The sequence below is a fragment of the Ornithorhynchus anatinus genome, chromosome 12 (assembly GCF_004115215.2).
Source record: "Ornithorhynchus anatinus isolate Pmale09 chromosome 12, mOrnAna1.pri.v4, whole genome shotgun sequence".
In the NCBI taxonomy this organism is placed as follows: domain Eukaryota; kingdom Metazoa; phylum Chordata; class Mammalia; order Monotremata; family Ornithorhynchidae; genus Ornithorhynchus; species Ornithorhynchus anatinus.
The window spans coordinates 7,591,970-7,607,351 of NC_041739.1; the positions used below are offsets into that span (position 1 = coordinate 7,591,970).

Sequence of the window (15,382 nt, forward strand, 5' to 3'; positions counted from 1 at the left end):
CCGATGTGATTATGTTGTATCTACCCCAGCGCTCAGTACGGTGCCTGGCACTTAGTAAGTGCTTAACAAATATCATAAAAAGGAGCTCATTTGTCACCTTTGAGAGGACAGTTTCCGAGGCCTGAAGGGGTCATCTAAATACAAAGAGAAACTTTAAATGGCACAGAAGAGAAAGGTGCCTGCCTTCGTACCAAAGCTCGAGGGAATCACTGGAGTACAAATGTGCCATGGAAGCGAGTGTTCAACATGAGCCCTGTGTGAAAACTTCATGAAAAATGAAATGCCCGAGAAATCTGGATCCGAGCCATGACACCCATTATAGTGTAGACCGAGGCTCTGACCTTTAATGTTAAACTTACTGCGTTTTTGACACATTTAGTCAATTAAAATGGGTGAAGTGTAATTTGTTTTTCTTTAGTTTAATACAGCATGTCAATAGAAGTTAACCAAAATTTATAGTAGAAACACTAAAGCTGCCACATGCACTTAAACAAATGAACACAATTCATCATGGTTGAAACAGAGAGAACATCGTGGGCATTTTGTTTCGGCTTCACATGTGTGTGTTGCCAAATATAGGAAAGCTGCCTCCTGCTCACACTTCCAATGGCGAGGACATTTTCTTTCCCGTTAAATATTGGTGGGGAAAATTTGGCCCAGAGCCACTCCTAAGAAGTGTTAACGTTGGCACTTCCACTGTGTACTTTTACTGTAAATTGTTGTAGCATTTATTTGACACGGAATACCTGGAAGATTGATGAAAAGGAAAGGAAGATTTTTTTTTTATTGTTCCATATTACCTTTTTCAGTCATCTACACTAAAGCCTTCACATCTTCAAAGTCTAAACAAGTAGCCACCTGTACTCAATCGACGAAAGTTATTTTTCACGCAACTCTAGCTTGCCTTTTTATAAACCTATAAAAGCACACGTTTTCCAGTTTATTAGTCAGCAAAGCAGTGGTGGATTTAATAATAAAATTTATAAATGCAGTTTCTTTATGGAGAGTTAACTTTTTAGCCCTGTTTAAATGCAACAAGAACAGCAAATTTCAATTGACACTTTCTGTTCCAGAAAAACCAAAAGGGATGGGAACTTTGCATAGTTTTTCATTCAAAGAATAAATAAATAAGCATGCCTTTTATTTTTCAACCCACCAGACTTCTAGAGATCTATGAGAAACACAGTACTGCTAGGTAAAAATGTATCCACCGTAATGAAATACCTGTACTTGAGTTCTGTCTGCATATTATTTATATTTTTTGCTTGATTTATCCACATTAACCAAGCACCCTAACCTACGTAGGAATTGCTGAAGGGCTGCTAGGATTTATATCATTACTGGTCTAGTGTCTAAGAAAGCATAGCTATAAAAAGGCAATTCTGCTTAAATATTTTTTGACTTAGAGAAGTTTATATATAAATTTGATATGCTAAATTACCACCAAGTTCCGTAATCAAGGCGAAGAGCCGGAAGAACAAGTACAGTGTTTTTTACTTCTGTTTTACGTTCCCAAGCACGTAGTACAATGATGTTCAAGAAATGATGAAGACAGTGATAGTGGTGATGATGTCGACGGTATTTACGGAACACTTAACTGTGTGCAGAGCACTGTTCTAAGCGCTTGGGAAAGTACAATAGAATTGTAGATGTGATTTCTGCCCACAAGGAGCTTACAGTCTACAGAAGAATCCAGACATTAAAATAAATTACAAATAGGGGAAATAGTAGCATATAAGCATTAATCAATTATATTTATTGAATGCTTATTGTGTGCAGAGCACTGTACTAAGTGCTTGGGAGAATACCACAGAGTTGATAGACATGTTCCCTGCCCACAAGGAGTTTACAGTCTAGAGGGATATTTACATAAGTAAATATGAGAAGCGGCACGGTCTGATGGATAGAGCACGGGCCTGGGAGTCAGAAGGTCATGGGTTCTAATCCCAGCTCCGCCGCTTGTCTGCTGTGGGACCTGGGGCAAGTCACTTAACGTCTCTGTAGCTCAGTTCCCTTATCTGTAAAAGGGGATTAAGGGTGTGAGCCCTATGTGGGTGGGGCAGGGACTATGTCCAACCCAATTATCTTGTATCTACCCCCACGCTTAGAACAGTGCCTGGAACATAGTAAGCACTTAACAAATACCACAAGTCCTATGATGTGCATCAAAGTGCTTAAGGGATACACGGCCAAGTGCAATAGTCTCACAGATGGGAGAATGGATGGGGGAATGTTGATGAGGACTTTTACCATTCATTTTGAACAACGTATAAACCCTGACGCTTTACCTCGTTATTTCTGGAGCGGAAAAGCAGCATGACTTAATGGACAGGGCACAGGACAGAGAATCAGGAGACCTGGATTCTAATCTCAGCTACGCCACTAACCAGCTATGTGACCTGTCACTGTGCCTCAGTTTCCTCATCCATAAAATGGAGATAATATATGTGTTCTCCCTCCCTCTTAGACTGTGAGCCCCATGTGGAACATGAACTGTGTCTGACCTGATTATCTTGTATCTTCCCCAGTGCTTAGTGCAGCGATCGCTACATAGTAAGTGCTTAACAAATACGCCATTATTAGGTGACAGGGAATGGCTTTGAAAACAGATGCCAAGCTTTTTAAAGATAAGAAAAGCAACAGTAGATCATGTTTGAGTTATAAAATCACACCAGAGAGAATCATACTGTCAAAGAAATGCACCCTGAAGGTAAATAGAAAATAACAATCAGCCATGTCTGAATATCACCACCCCCATCCTTTCACCAAATCAAGAAGTTGCTTGATCAATCAGAAGTCAATCAATCCAGACTCTGTCTTGTCTTCTGCTGTCGAGTCATCTCCAACCCACAGCGATGTCATAGGCACATCTCTCCCCGAACACCCCACCTCCACCTGCAATCGTTTTGGTAGTGGAACCATAGAGTTTTCTTGGTAAAAATACGGAAGTGAGTTACCATTTGCCTCTTCCGCACAGTAAACGCAAGTCTCCGCCCTTGACTCTCTGCCATGCCGTTGCTGCCCAGCACAGGTGAGTTTTGACTTGCAGCAGATGGCCTTCCATTCGCTGGCCACTGCCCAAGCTAGGAATGGAACGGACAGGCCTCTGTTTGACGTTCCCTCCCATAGTCAAGACTGGAGGAGTACTGGAAACTCCCAGGTGCGACCCTGAGAGGACTAGACACTTTAGTTCTCTCAAAACACTGAAAAATTCAAAATAACATTTTTATCAACGAAATGTTAGAAATCACCATCATCTGTGGTAATTATTGAGTGCATATTGTGTGCAGAGCACTGTACTAACTGCTTGGGAGAGTATGAAACAAACAGTTTGTAGGCACGGTCCCTTCATAGAAAGAGATTACAGTCTAGAGGAGGAACTGACAGTTTTGGGGGGGGGGGTAGATTAAACTCATTCACTTTGAGAGTATCTGATTCTCCCCTTGATCATTTTCTCTATCTGTAATTTAATTTAATGTCTGCCTCCCACCATAGACTGCAAACTCCTTGTCAGCAGGAATGACAACTACCATCTCTATTGCATAGTACTTTCCCAAGTGCTCAGCACAGTGCTCTGCACATAATAACTGCTTAGTAGATACTACTGATCAGTTGATCATTTGATTGTGAAGCAAGAAGTCACAGATAATGTGGCTGGGAAAGAGGAGAGAATAGAAAGCCTTCTTTCAATAAATTAAAATAAATATTCGATGCACAGATATCAAATTCACCATACTTGGCGTAACTAATTACTACTTTGGAAGGCTTTCAAACTAGTTGGGTTTCTTCAAATGGGCAACTTCCTTTTTCTTTGAAATGGCCTACCTAGACCCTCTTTAAGAAAACTAACCAGATCTCACTGGAAAAAATAAGGTAATTCATCCAGGCATTGGAGATCAATAAATAAATGACTCATTTTCCGATAAAATTCTGATGGCAATTGTGTATCAACAGATACCTCGCAAAATCAGATGGCATATGCTGAATTTCAGGAGTCTGTTTTACAAGTTCCAACTCTGTACACCCCTAGTCACCCTTAAATCTTAAATCTGTCCCAGTCGAATTTATATTAAAAGAGTTTGGGGAGACAGGAAGTCCCACTGTTTCCATCCATTAAACCATAAGAGTCCCCCTAGTTGAGGGTCTAGATGCTTATTCTCCATAATCTAATGGAGCTTCATTTGCCAAGATTCTCGGAAATTTGGGGGACTTAAAATGAATCTTTTGAAGGAAGTGGCACTGTCCCAGCTCTGCGTTTGCCTGCTGTGTGACGAAGGGCAAGTCACTCAACTTCTCTTATACTCTACTGCGTCTCCTAGCTTTAATTTCTTTTAACATCAGTCTTCCCCACTAGAATGTAAGCTCCTTGAGGGCAGGGATCATATCTACCAACTCTATTGCATTGTACTCTCCCAAGAGCTTTGAACAGTGCTCTGCACCCAGTAAGTGCTCAATAAATACCATTGATTGACTGGTAAGTGAACTAGGTTCCCTTAGTAGAGTGAATAAAGGAGCTTCTGGCACGGGCTTTGGAGTCAGGACTCATGAGTTCGAATCCCAGCTCTGCCACTTGTCAGCTGTGTGACTGTGGGAAAGTCGCTTAACTTCTCTGTGCCTCAGTTCCCTCATCTGTAAAATGGGGATTAAGACTGTGAGCCCCACGTGGGACAACCTGATTCCCCTGTGTCTACCCCAGCGCTTAGAACAGTGCTCGGCACATAGTAAGCGCTTAAATACCAGCATTATTATATTATTTTTGCAGAATTAGAGGAACAATCTGCCACTCTTCCAATAAAAGCTTCCACTTCTCTGTGGTGGGATAAACAAGCCTCAAAAAACATTGACATTTGTAAAGCTGCATCTAGGCTTATGATCAAAATCCATTTTTCCACAACTTTTGTAAAGAAAATGGATTCAAAGACTGAAGAGAGAAGGAATTCTCTCAACGAATATGAGAAAGAAAGGAAGATTACTTCTAAAATGTTATCCTCTGTCATGGCAACTGACGCCAGGACACATATTTATTTATAGATCATCTTTAATGCCTTACATTCCCACTTTACAACCTTTGGTCAACATTATCTGTGAGGGCTGTTTTCCAGTGAGTCAGCTTACTTCAAACAATAGCCCTTTTATAAATGTAGTTCGCTGTTACCCAGCCCACAAAGGGAGGCTCTAGTTCTTGAAAGCTTTATCAATGAAATTACTCACATTGTCAATAAAGTGGCCTCCTGTGATGTATCTGTGCATTCTGGATTTATCTTATTATCACCATCATGACTGTATGTGTTTGGGAATGGAAGAATAACGGGCAGTTAAAGCGTATAGAAAACCATTCATTGGAGAAGAAGAAGAAGAATAGTATTTAAGTGCTTACTATATGCATTACTGAATGGTGGGATGGATTCAGTAAAAGTAGATTGGACACAGTTCCTGTCCCAAGTGGGGCTCAATTTAAGAGGTTGAGAGACAGGTATTTTATCCCCCTTTAATATATGAGGAAACTGAGGCACTTGCCTAAGGTCACACAGCAGGCAAGTGGCAGAGGCAGGATTAGAACCCAGATACTTTGATTCCCAGGCCTGTGCTCTTTCCACTAAGTCATGCTGATTTGTAAGCTCTTTGAGAGCAAAGAACACTATAATGAATAGGTGTTTTCATTTGAAGAATATCAACTTCGTGACGGTGGCGTCTGTAGATGTTCTTTTACCAGATGTGCTGATTTCCTCGCACGGCAGATTCGGCAGGGAAAGATGAACTTAATAATAATAATAATAATGTTGGTATTTGTTAAGCGCTTACTATGTGCAGAGCACTGTTCTAAGCGCTGGGGTAGATACAGGGTCATCAGGTTGCCCCACATGAGGCTCACAGTCTTCATCCCCATTTTACAGATGAGGGAACTGAGGCACCGAGAAGTGAAGTGACTTGCCCACAGTCACACAGCTGACAAGGGGCCGAGCTGGGATTCAAACCCATGACCTCTGACTCCCAAGCCCGTGCTCTTCCCACTGAGCCACGCTGCTTCTCTTCCGGAAGGCAGTGTGGCTTAAGGGAAAGAGCACAGGGCTGAGAATTGGAAGCCCCAGATTCTAACCCTAGCTCTGCCACGGGTCGACTGCGTGACCTTGGTCAGGTCCCTTCGCTTCTCGGAGCTTATTTCCTCCTCTGTAAAACCGCCCCTCACATCCTTACTTGGGTAGGAAGAAAGAGCGATAACGGCACAGTCCCCTACCACCCCACTTACGTTGAACCTCTGGGGGCACCGGGTGCTGTCCCATCCCAATCCACCAAGACTCTCACCAAGGGAGAGCTCTCGGCAGCAGCAAGAAGCCTTTCAACTTTTAGATGCTGAGGTACCATCTTGGGGGTCACGGCTCTAACTCAGAGCTTGTTGGTCTGGGCCATGAGGAGAGTGAAATCCTGATGTTTCTTTCATGTTTATCAGCATCCCTTACCTCTGTATTTTTGTTAGCCTTAAATTCTGTGTCTATTGTTAATTTCCTTCCTCCCGGGGACCATGCCTATATCTCTTCCAAACTTTTTCCCACTGTTTAGTACAATGCTTTCCATAGAAAGTATTTCTGCATAGCCCTGACTTGTTCCCTATTTCCATCGCCCGCTTCCAGCCCCACAGCACTTATGTACATATCTGTAATTTATATTCTCTCTTTCTCCCCTCTAGACTGTAAGCTCACTGTGGACAGGGAATGTGTCCATTTATTGTTATATTGTACTCTTCCAAGTGCTTGAGTGCTCTGTACACACTAAGTGCTCAATAAATACAATTGAATGAATGAATAATAAATACTAATACTACTATTATAGATTCTGAACTGTGTGTGGGACAAGGACTATGTCCTTTTCATCTATTTCAGTGTTCAAAATATAGTAAGTACTTAATAAAGGTCATGCTTATTATTATTACACTGACTCCAAGAATTTCCAGGCTCCCAGAAATGACACTGGAGCCATTCCACTAGAGAGTAAGCTCCTAAGGTCAGAGATCATGCCTACCTACTCTTTTGTATTCTCTAAAGAGCTTAGTAGAGTGCTCTACACACAGTAAGCATTTATTGATTGGAGTTTATGGAGCCACAGGACTTGTTCCTTATTTTATTTTTCCAGTCACCCTGTTTATATAGCACCAAATGATGTAAACTTCTTAATTAATGTTATTTACTGAGGGCTACTAAGTGCAAAGTACTGTACTAAAGGCTTTATGAACAAGATTCCTTTTTCCTTGTATTTATTAAATCTCCCCGGCGTGCAAATGACTGATTAAGTTAGAGGCTTAGGGCCCCATTAACTGATCCAGGCCTTCTCCTCTGCTGGACGTTAACGGGAACTAAGAGCCTGAAGGAAGTTATTGGTTTTCCCGAGGACAAAGCCAACAAGTGGCATTGTATAGATGGGGAACTTTGCTTCTCCAAGTGAAATACTTCTGTTCCTTTCTCCCTTCCTGAGAGATCCTTCATTAGAGCTCAAAGATCATCTTTGATTCTGTTCTGAACTCTCTCCAAGTACTCGCTACTCAGAGGCTCAGTGACCTAATGGAAAGACCAGTAGAGTTGGGAGACCTGGTTTTGTAACAATAATAATAATAATGATGATGGCATTTGTTAAGCACTTACTATGTGCTTACACTTACACTGTTCTAAGCACTGGGAAAGATACAAGGTAATCAGGTTGTCCCACGTGGGGCTCGCAGTCTTATTCCCCATTTTACAGATGAGGTAACAGGCACAGAGAAGTTAAGTGGCTTGCCCAAGGTCACACAGCTGACAAGTGGCGGATTGTCTAATCCTGACAAGCCAGGATTATAACCCACAACCTCTGACTTCCAAGCCCATGCTCTTTCCACTAAGCCACATTGCTTCTCTTTAATACAGTGGTTGGTACATAGTAAGCATTTAACAAGTACCACCCTCCTACTCAGACTGTGAGCCTCATGTGGGACTTGGACTGTGACCAACTTGATTATCTTGTATCTACCCCAGTGCTTAGTAGAGTGCTTGCAATGTAGTAAGGACTTAACAAGTGCCATTATCATTGTTTAGAAATTGATCCAAATCCTCCTCAGTGATGAAACGCTCCTGATCGCAAGTGAGGAAGGTGTCCTCACTGTTGTAGGCCTCTAATGTGACCTACAAGATATTTACCTCATGAAAATATCCGGTACCTCAGCAGGTACCGGAATTTCTACAGCTTCCTGTCAGGAATTAACTCCTGCATGTCTAATCCTGGTTCCTGCTGACAATATACTCTGTCTCATGCTGAACTGGTACAAAATATATATCCTGAGATACATAGGAACTTGAATATTGCTTGAGTATTGCCCAAGGCAGCTGAGCCTCCATCCCTGTTCTCTTTCAACCCTCACATTCAGTCTGTTGCTAAATCCTGTCGATTCCCCTCCCTCCCCACCACAAATTCACCCCTTCCTCTCAGTCAAATCAATTATATGTATCGAGTGTTTACCAAATGCCAGGGAAAATACAACAGAAATGGTAAATGCATTCCCTGCCCACAACAAGCTTACAGTCTAGAGAGAAAAACGGATATTAATGTAAATAATCAATAGTAATTATCAAATGTTTACTGTGTGCAGAGCACTGTACTAAATGCATGAAAGAATACAACAGAGTTGGTAAACACATTCCCCGCCCTTTGCAAGATTAAAGTGTAGAGCAGGAGACAGACATTAATATCAATAAATAACCAATCAATGGTATTAAATGCTTACCGTGTGCAGAGCACTGCACTAAGAATTTGGGAGAATACAATGCAACAGAGTTGGTAGAAATGGTCCCTGACCACAAGGAGTTTATAATCTATGCCTGTATGGATGGACATCACCAACTTAGTCCAGTTGTTTATTAAATCCCACTAGACTCTACCAGCCTCCTCACTGTTCTCTCTGCCCCCGGCCTCAACACTTTTCAGTCGACGCTGCACTGTTCGGATCATCTTTCGAAAACACTGTTCTGCACAAGTCTCCCTTCTCAAAAACCTTCAGTGGTGATCCATCCCTCACCTCATCAAACAAATTCCTCATCATTCCTCTTCTCCTACCACACCTAGCAATTAAATGACCAGTATTTATAATGATCTGTGTTTCCTTCCTCTCCCTTCCTTGCCGCTTTTTCGAGCTGCTCCTCTTCCCTCTCTGTCCCCCATTTTCCTGCCTTTCTCCTCTATCTCCTCCAGCCCTCTTACTGTCCGGACTTTGGACCTTCTGAGTTCTGAGATCCAGACCATCACCCCTCAACATCCAATTCCGATGAATTAAGGTGATGATCCCTATCAATCAATAAATGGTATTCATTGAGCACTTACTATGTGCAGAGCACCAAACTAAGCACTTGGGAGAAGATTATAAAACATGTTCTCTGCCCACTAGTAGCCCCTCTTTGGGTTATGAGATTGTATGCCCCTAGAAGTCAGGGATCAAAGCTATCAATTCTATTTATTCTCCCAAACACTTAGTAGTGGGTTCCACCCACAGTTGTAACCAATAAATATTATCGATTGATTGAAGATGAATTCTGACCTTCCAAAGGCTTAGAAAAAAACATTAGAAACATATTTTTCTCTTTTCATCTTTCCTTGTCATTTATCACCTTTCGTAGCCAAACATTAATCGGGAATAAAGTGGACTTATGATCCATCCCTGAGTTTAACTGAAAAGCCGTAATAGGTCCGCAGGTGCATATTACCCTGAGTTTAGCACATGACTGAGCTTTCTCTTCCAATTTTCATTCTAAGGACCACAGACATGTCAATCTCAACTCTAAAGTCTGAAGTTATTGTTTAAACATAGAGCACCTAAGCTGATTCAGTGGCTTCTTTTAGGCTCCACTGAACAAGACAATAGCATTGCTCACCCACATCCCATTGTCTCCCAATTACATGGAAGAAATCAATGATATTTATTGATGACTTATTGTGTGCAAAGCACACTCTGGAAAGAGTACAATAGAATTGGTAAACATGCTTCCTAGCCTCTTTAGACTATAAGATCATTGTGGGCACAGAATATACCTGATTGTTGTATTGTACTCTCGCTAGATCCTAGTACAGTGCTCTGCACACAGCAAGCGCTCAATAAATACGACTATCTACCACGTCTGTTGTATTCTATCATGCTACTAGTGCAGTGGTCTCCATATAAAAGGTGCTCAATATAAACCACTGATTGATTGATTTGTCATTCTTACTGTCAGAAAAGGCTCCATGAGAGAAAGCTGGTAATACACGGTTCCCATCCGACAAGAGAATTATACTTACTTTGGTATTCTTTATGCAAACAGCCCTGGGCATTTACCAGGATTAATGACTAGGAGCTTGGCAAAAGGCCATTAACCTCTGCCGGTCTAATTCCCCCAGAAAACCTGAGTTTGGGGGGGGTGGGGGGGGTCATTATTTCTAGAAATAGTAGTTGGGCTAGTACTTCCTCCAATCTTTAAATTAACACTGTGTCTGTCTCTACTGCTAAAATTTAACTCCTTGAAGGCATGATCATGTCCCTGCTACTATAGTCTATTTTGCTCTATCGAACACCCCTAAGCAATAAGAATTACTAATAATTGTGATGTCTGTTAAGTGTTTATTTGTTGCCAAGCACTGTTCTAAGGGTATATACGCGATAATCAGGTCGGACACAGTCTCTGTCCCACTTGGGGCAAACATTCCAAGTAAGGAGGAGAAGACTTATTGAATCCCCATTTTCCTGATGAGGAAACTGAAGCACAAAGAAGTTAAGTGACATATCCAAGGTCACACAGTTGGCAAATGGTAGAGTTGGATTAGAACCCAAGTCTTGGTCTTTCCACAAGGTTACACTGATTCTCGAGGCGATCAACCGTGCTTCCTACCTTACTTCTCTGATTTCCCACTACAGCTCAGCCTGCATGCTTCACTTCTCTAGTGCCAATTTACTCACTGTACCTCGGTCTCATCTATCTCACCTCTGGCCCCTTGCCCACGTCCTGCCTCTGGCCTGGAACTCTTTCCTATTTCATATCTCACAGGCGATCACTCTCCCCACCTTCAAAGCCTGATTAAATGCACATCTCCTCCAAGAGGCCTTCCCTAAGCCCTCATTTCCTCTTCTCTCATTCCCTTCTGTATCACCCTTTATTCACTCAGCCCTCAGCCCCACAGCACTTTATACATACCAGTAATTTATTTATTTTTGTCTATCTCTACCTCTGCTCCCTGTGGGCAGGGAAGATAATAATAATTAATAATTGCGGTATTTAAGCGCTTATTATGTGCCAGGCACTAAGTGCTGCGGCGGATACAAGCAAATCATATTGGACACAGTCCCCGTCCACCGTTGGGCTCAGAGTCTCAATCCCCATTTGACAGATGAGCTAACTGAGGCACAGAAAAGTGAAGTGACTTGCCAAAGGTCACAGAGCAGGCAAGCAGAAAAGCCAGGATTAGAACCCATGACCTTCTGACCCCCAGGCCCGTGCTCTATCCATTACGACATGCTGCTTCTCCAGATGTCTATGAACTCTGTTTTACTGTACTCCTCCAAGCACTTAGTACAATGCTCTGCACTAAGTGCTCAATATTCATGATTGATTGATTGAGGTAGTACTAATCAGTTAACAAGTGCTATCCAGGAGCACGGCCTAATGCAAACCGTGATTATTATTATTATTTCATTCCTCTTGCGTGGCATTTAAAACTGAATATACCTTATTTTTTCTTTTTTAAAGCACTTTCACACAACAGAGATAGTGCTGCCGACTGGTTAGAGCCCAGATCTGAGAATCAGAAGACCCAGGTCTTAGTACCAGCTCTGCTACTTGCTTGTTGTGTAACCTGGGGCAAGTCACTCAACCTCTCTGGCCTTCAGTTTAGACATCTGTAAAATGGGGATAAAAATGTCTGTTTGCCCTCCCTTTTATTCACTGTATCCACTCTGACTATCCAATTTGATTATATTTTACCCAGAGTTCAACACATTGTTTGGCACATAGTAAGCCATAGTAATGGGGAAGCAGCGTGGCTCAGTGGAAAGAACCCGGGCTTCGGAGTCAGAGGTCATGGGTTCGACTCCCGGCTCTGCCACTTGTCAGCTGTGTGACTGTGGGCAAGTCACTTAACTTCTCTGTGCCTCAGTTACCTCATCTGTAAAATGGGGGATTAACTGTGAGCCTCACGCGGGACAACCTGATTACCCTGTATCTCCCCCAGCCCTTAGAACAGAGCTCTGCACATAGTAAGTGCTTAACAAATACCAACATTAAGCCCTAAAGAAACACTATCATTATAATCACTTACCTTACTTTTGTTCTCATGACATCCCTGGGCGGTGGGGAAAAGTAGATGGCGTTACGCCCATTTCGTAAATGAGGAAACTGCGGTGTAGCAAAGGAAAGATATTTGCCTCAATCCACAGCAAGCAGCTGAGATGGGTCCTGATCCACTGAGTCCTGGACCCATGCTCTTCCCAACCACACCACCTTACCTCTCTGAATCTGTTGGACTGAGGCTCCAATTTGCTAGCCACCTGTCACGTGCCTTGCCACTGTCCTGGTCAGGACCACATCCGTCTCAGAGTTTCTCATCCAGCTTCGGCAACCAACTTTTCAGAGGAGGTGTAAATCTGCAAAAGCAGCATGTGGCCCGTGAACCCCATGTACAAATAATCGGAGAACAGGTGGGGCTAGGAACCAACGGACTTCTCGCCAAGGGCGTTGGCTAAGAAACGTGTGCGAAAGGGCTATTCCTTCTGGGAAGCTTAACTGAAACTGATCTAAGGAAACGAGAATTCACACAATTTAATAAAATGCATCTGGGTGGATTGGAATGTCATGGCTTTGGGGCTGCAGACATTTGGATTGGCAAGAGGAGAGCGTTGACTGGAGCAGTTATCGGAAGACGCCAAACACTCCCACAAATCAGTAGCGCTTCGGAATTTGCCAAAGGAAAGAAAAAGCACATTGTAAAGAGCTGTGTACACTCGGTTCTGCTATAACTTTGGTTTTCACTGCACCTTTTGACTAGAACGCTGTCAGGGAATTAGGGAACGGTCGTCTGATACTATGACCCCAACGGGATATGTGCATCTCTTAGAACCCCTCCCAACTTCACCACCCCACACTGTGTTCTCTCTCTCTCTTTCTCTCTCTCACACACATACCATGAATCTGCTGGGAGGAGAGGAGATGATGCGCAAAGTATTCTAATACTAGATTATTTATTGAGTGCCTATGTGCAGAGTGCTGTGCTGAGAAGCAACATGAATAATGTATAGTACACAGGCCTGGGAGTCGGAAGGTCACGGGTTCTAATCCCGGCTCCACCACTTGTCTGATGTGTGACCTTGGGCAAGTTACTTGACTTCTCTGTGCCTCAGTTACCTCATCTGTAAAATGGGGATTGAGACTGAGCACCGTGCGAGACAGGGACTATGTCCAACCCACCCCAGCGTTTAATACAGCACCTGGCACATAGTAAGTGCTTCAATACCCTAATTATTATTTAGAAGAGTACAATACAATCGGTGGTATTTATTGAGCACTTGCGGGGTGCAGAGCACTGTTCAATAGAGTGGGCTGACATGATGCCTTCCCTCAAGAAGCTTATAGTCTAACAGAAGAGCTAACAGTCCAGCCCAACGCAGCTTGGGAAATATGCTCCCTCCCGTCATGACTTATCTACAGGAACCCTGATCTCGAGGTTTACTTCTCTCACAAGACTATACTTTCAGAAGATAGTTCCACAAACAAAAATAAACTGGAGGCAAAGGGAACACAGAATCAGAAATTGAGGGCAGACCTGGGCCAGTGTTGTAACTCCACTGTGACAAATGTTACTCTCATTCATTCATTCAACAGTATTTATTGAGCGCTTACTATGTACAGAGAACTGTACTAAGCACCTAGAATGTACAAATCGGTAACAGATAGAGACGGTCCCTGCCCTTTGACGGGCTTACAGTCTAATCGGGGGAGACGGACAGACAAGAACACTAGCAATAAATCATCCATCCACCCATAATCAGTGGCATTATTGAGAGCTTTCTGTGTGCAGAGCACTCTACCAAGAACTCTTTCAACAGATGTTGGCTTTTCACTAAATGGATGAACTTTGCAGGCTGTAAAGCCAGCAAATAGGGACTATGATGAAAAATCATGAGAAGCTTCTGCACCTGGACTTGGTCAGTGGGGCAACTGCTAAGGATCACTACTATGGACAGTCACCATTAGCCCAGGAAACCCAGTAGAAGAGGTACCTTCCGCCATAAAGGGTGCGGAGAGCCAGACGACGAAGGAGCTCTCTCATGGAAGACTAAAAGAGTCACTTCCCAGAGTGTCCCCTTGAACTGGAGAAACAACATGGCCTAGTGAAATGAGCAAGGGACTTGGGAATCAGAGGATCTTGGTTCTAATCCAGGCTCTGCCACTTACCTGCTGTGTGACCTCGGGCAAGTCGCTTCACTTCCCCATACCTCAGTTACCCTATTTGTAAAACGGAGATTAAGACTGTGAGCCCTATGGGGTAGAGGGAGGGCGCCAATTGGAGTCTCTTCTAACTACCCCAGCACTTAGTACAGTGCTTGACACATAATGAGCACTTAAATACAGTTTTATATAAAAAAAATTAACACTTGCAAGAGCCAGAGTTAATGAAATAGGAAGGATTTGACATCTATGATGGATTCCAGACATAAGTGAGCCTTCGTCACATCAGAAACCATGGCAACCAACTTGCTCAGACTAGTTGGGCTCTGGTACTTGAAGGAGGTGACAAGTCAGTGGCCTCCAAGGACAGTGAGCCATGAGGGTAGTGATCCCCCGCCCAAGGACAGTGAACCCTGAGGGCGGTGACCCCGTGGATTCAGCAGTGAAAACCTCCAGCTGAGCATAAAGTGAACCAGCCCTCAAAAGACCTCACAACCAGGCCCTTTTGCTATCCAGGAATGAAGAGAAGTCTCGAGGTGAGAGAAGTCTGTTTCTTTTTTAACCCTGAAATGCCCCCATCAGGCCTGGAATCCATTAGGCGCCACCCACCAACTGCAATTCACATGTGTAGGACACAGGGTCCGAGTCATGACCCATTCCCAGATCAAAGCAACGAGTTCGAATTGCACTCCCACAGAAATGGATTGGCGGAAGCGAGGGTTCAGGCAGGCGGGTATGAGTGCTCAGGGCTACGAGGAGCCGATACTTTTAACGGGTTTAGCAGTTACGTCCTGAATCGGACGGAACTTCTGGGTGGTCTCCAGAGAGTCTCTACCTAGACTCCGGAGCAGCAATCGAGAATAACCTGGGGATCCGAGAGACGAATGACCGGCTAACGTTGCGACAGAAGACCCACTGTAACACATACTCACATTACACTTTTCAACCTTACTGAG

General features: G+C 43.3%; 1 long non-coding RNA gene across 1 annotated transcript in view; it reads right to left on the reverse strand.

Moving 5' to 3' along the window:
- Window positions 1-393: 393 nt before the first annotated feature.
- LOC114815422 overlaps window positions 394-15,382 on the reverse strand; it is a 68,419-nt gene continuing 53,430 nt past the window's right edge. The window contains exons 2-4 of the long non-coding RNA XR_003763186.2: window positions 12,488-12,625; window positions 12,301-12,377; window positions 394-746 (exon numbers count right to left, since the gene is read on the reverse strand). This is a non-coding gene — a long non-coding RNA (uncharacterized LOC114815422). The remainder of the gene's footprint in view (window positions 747-12,300; window positions 12,378-12,487; window positions 12,626-15,382) is intronic.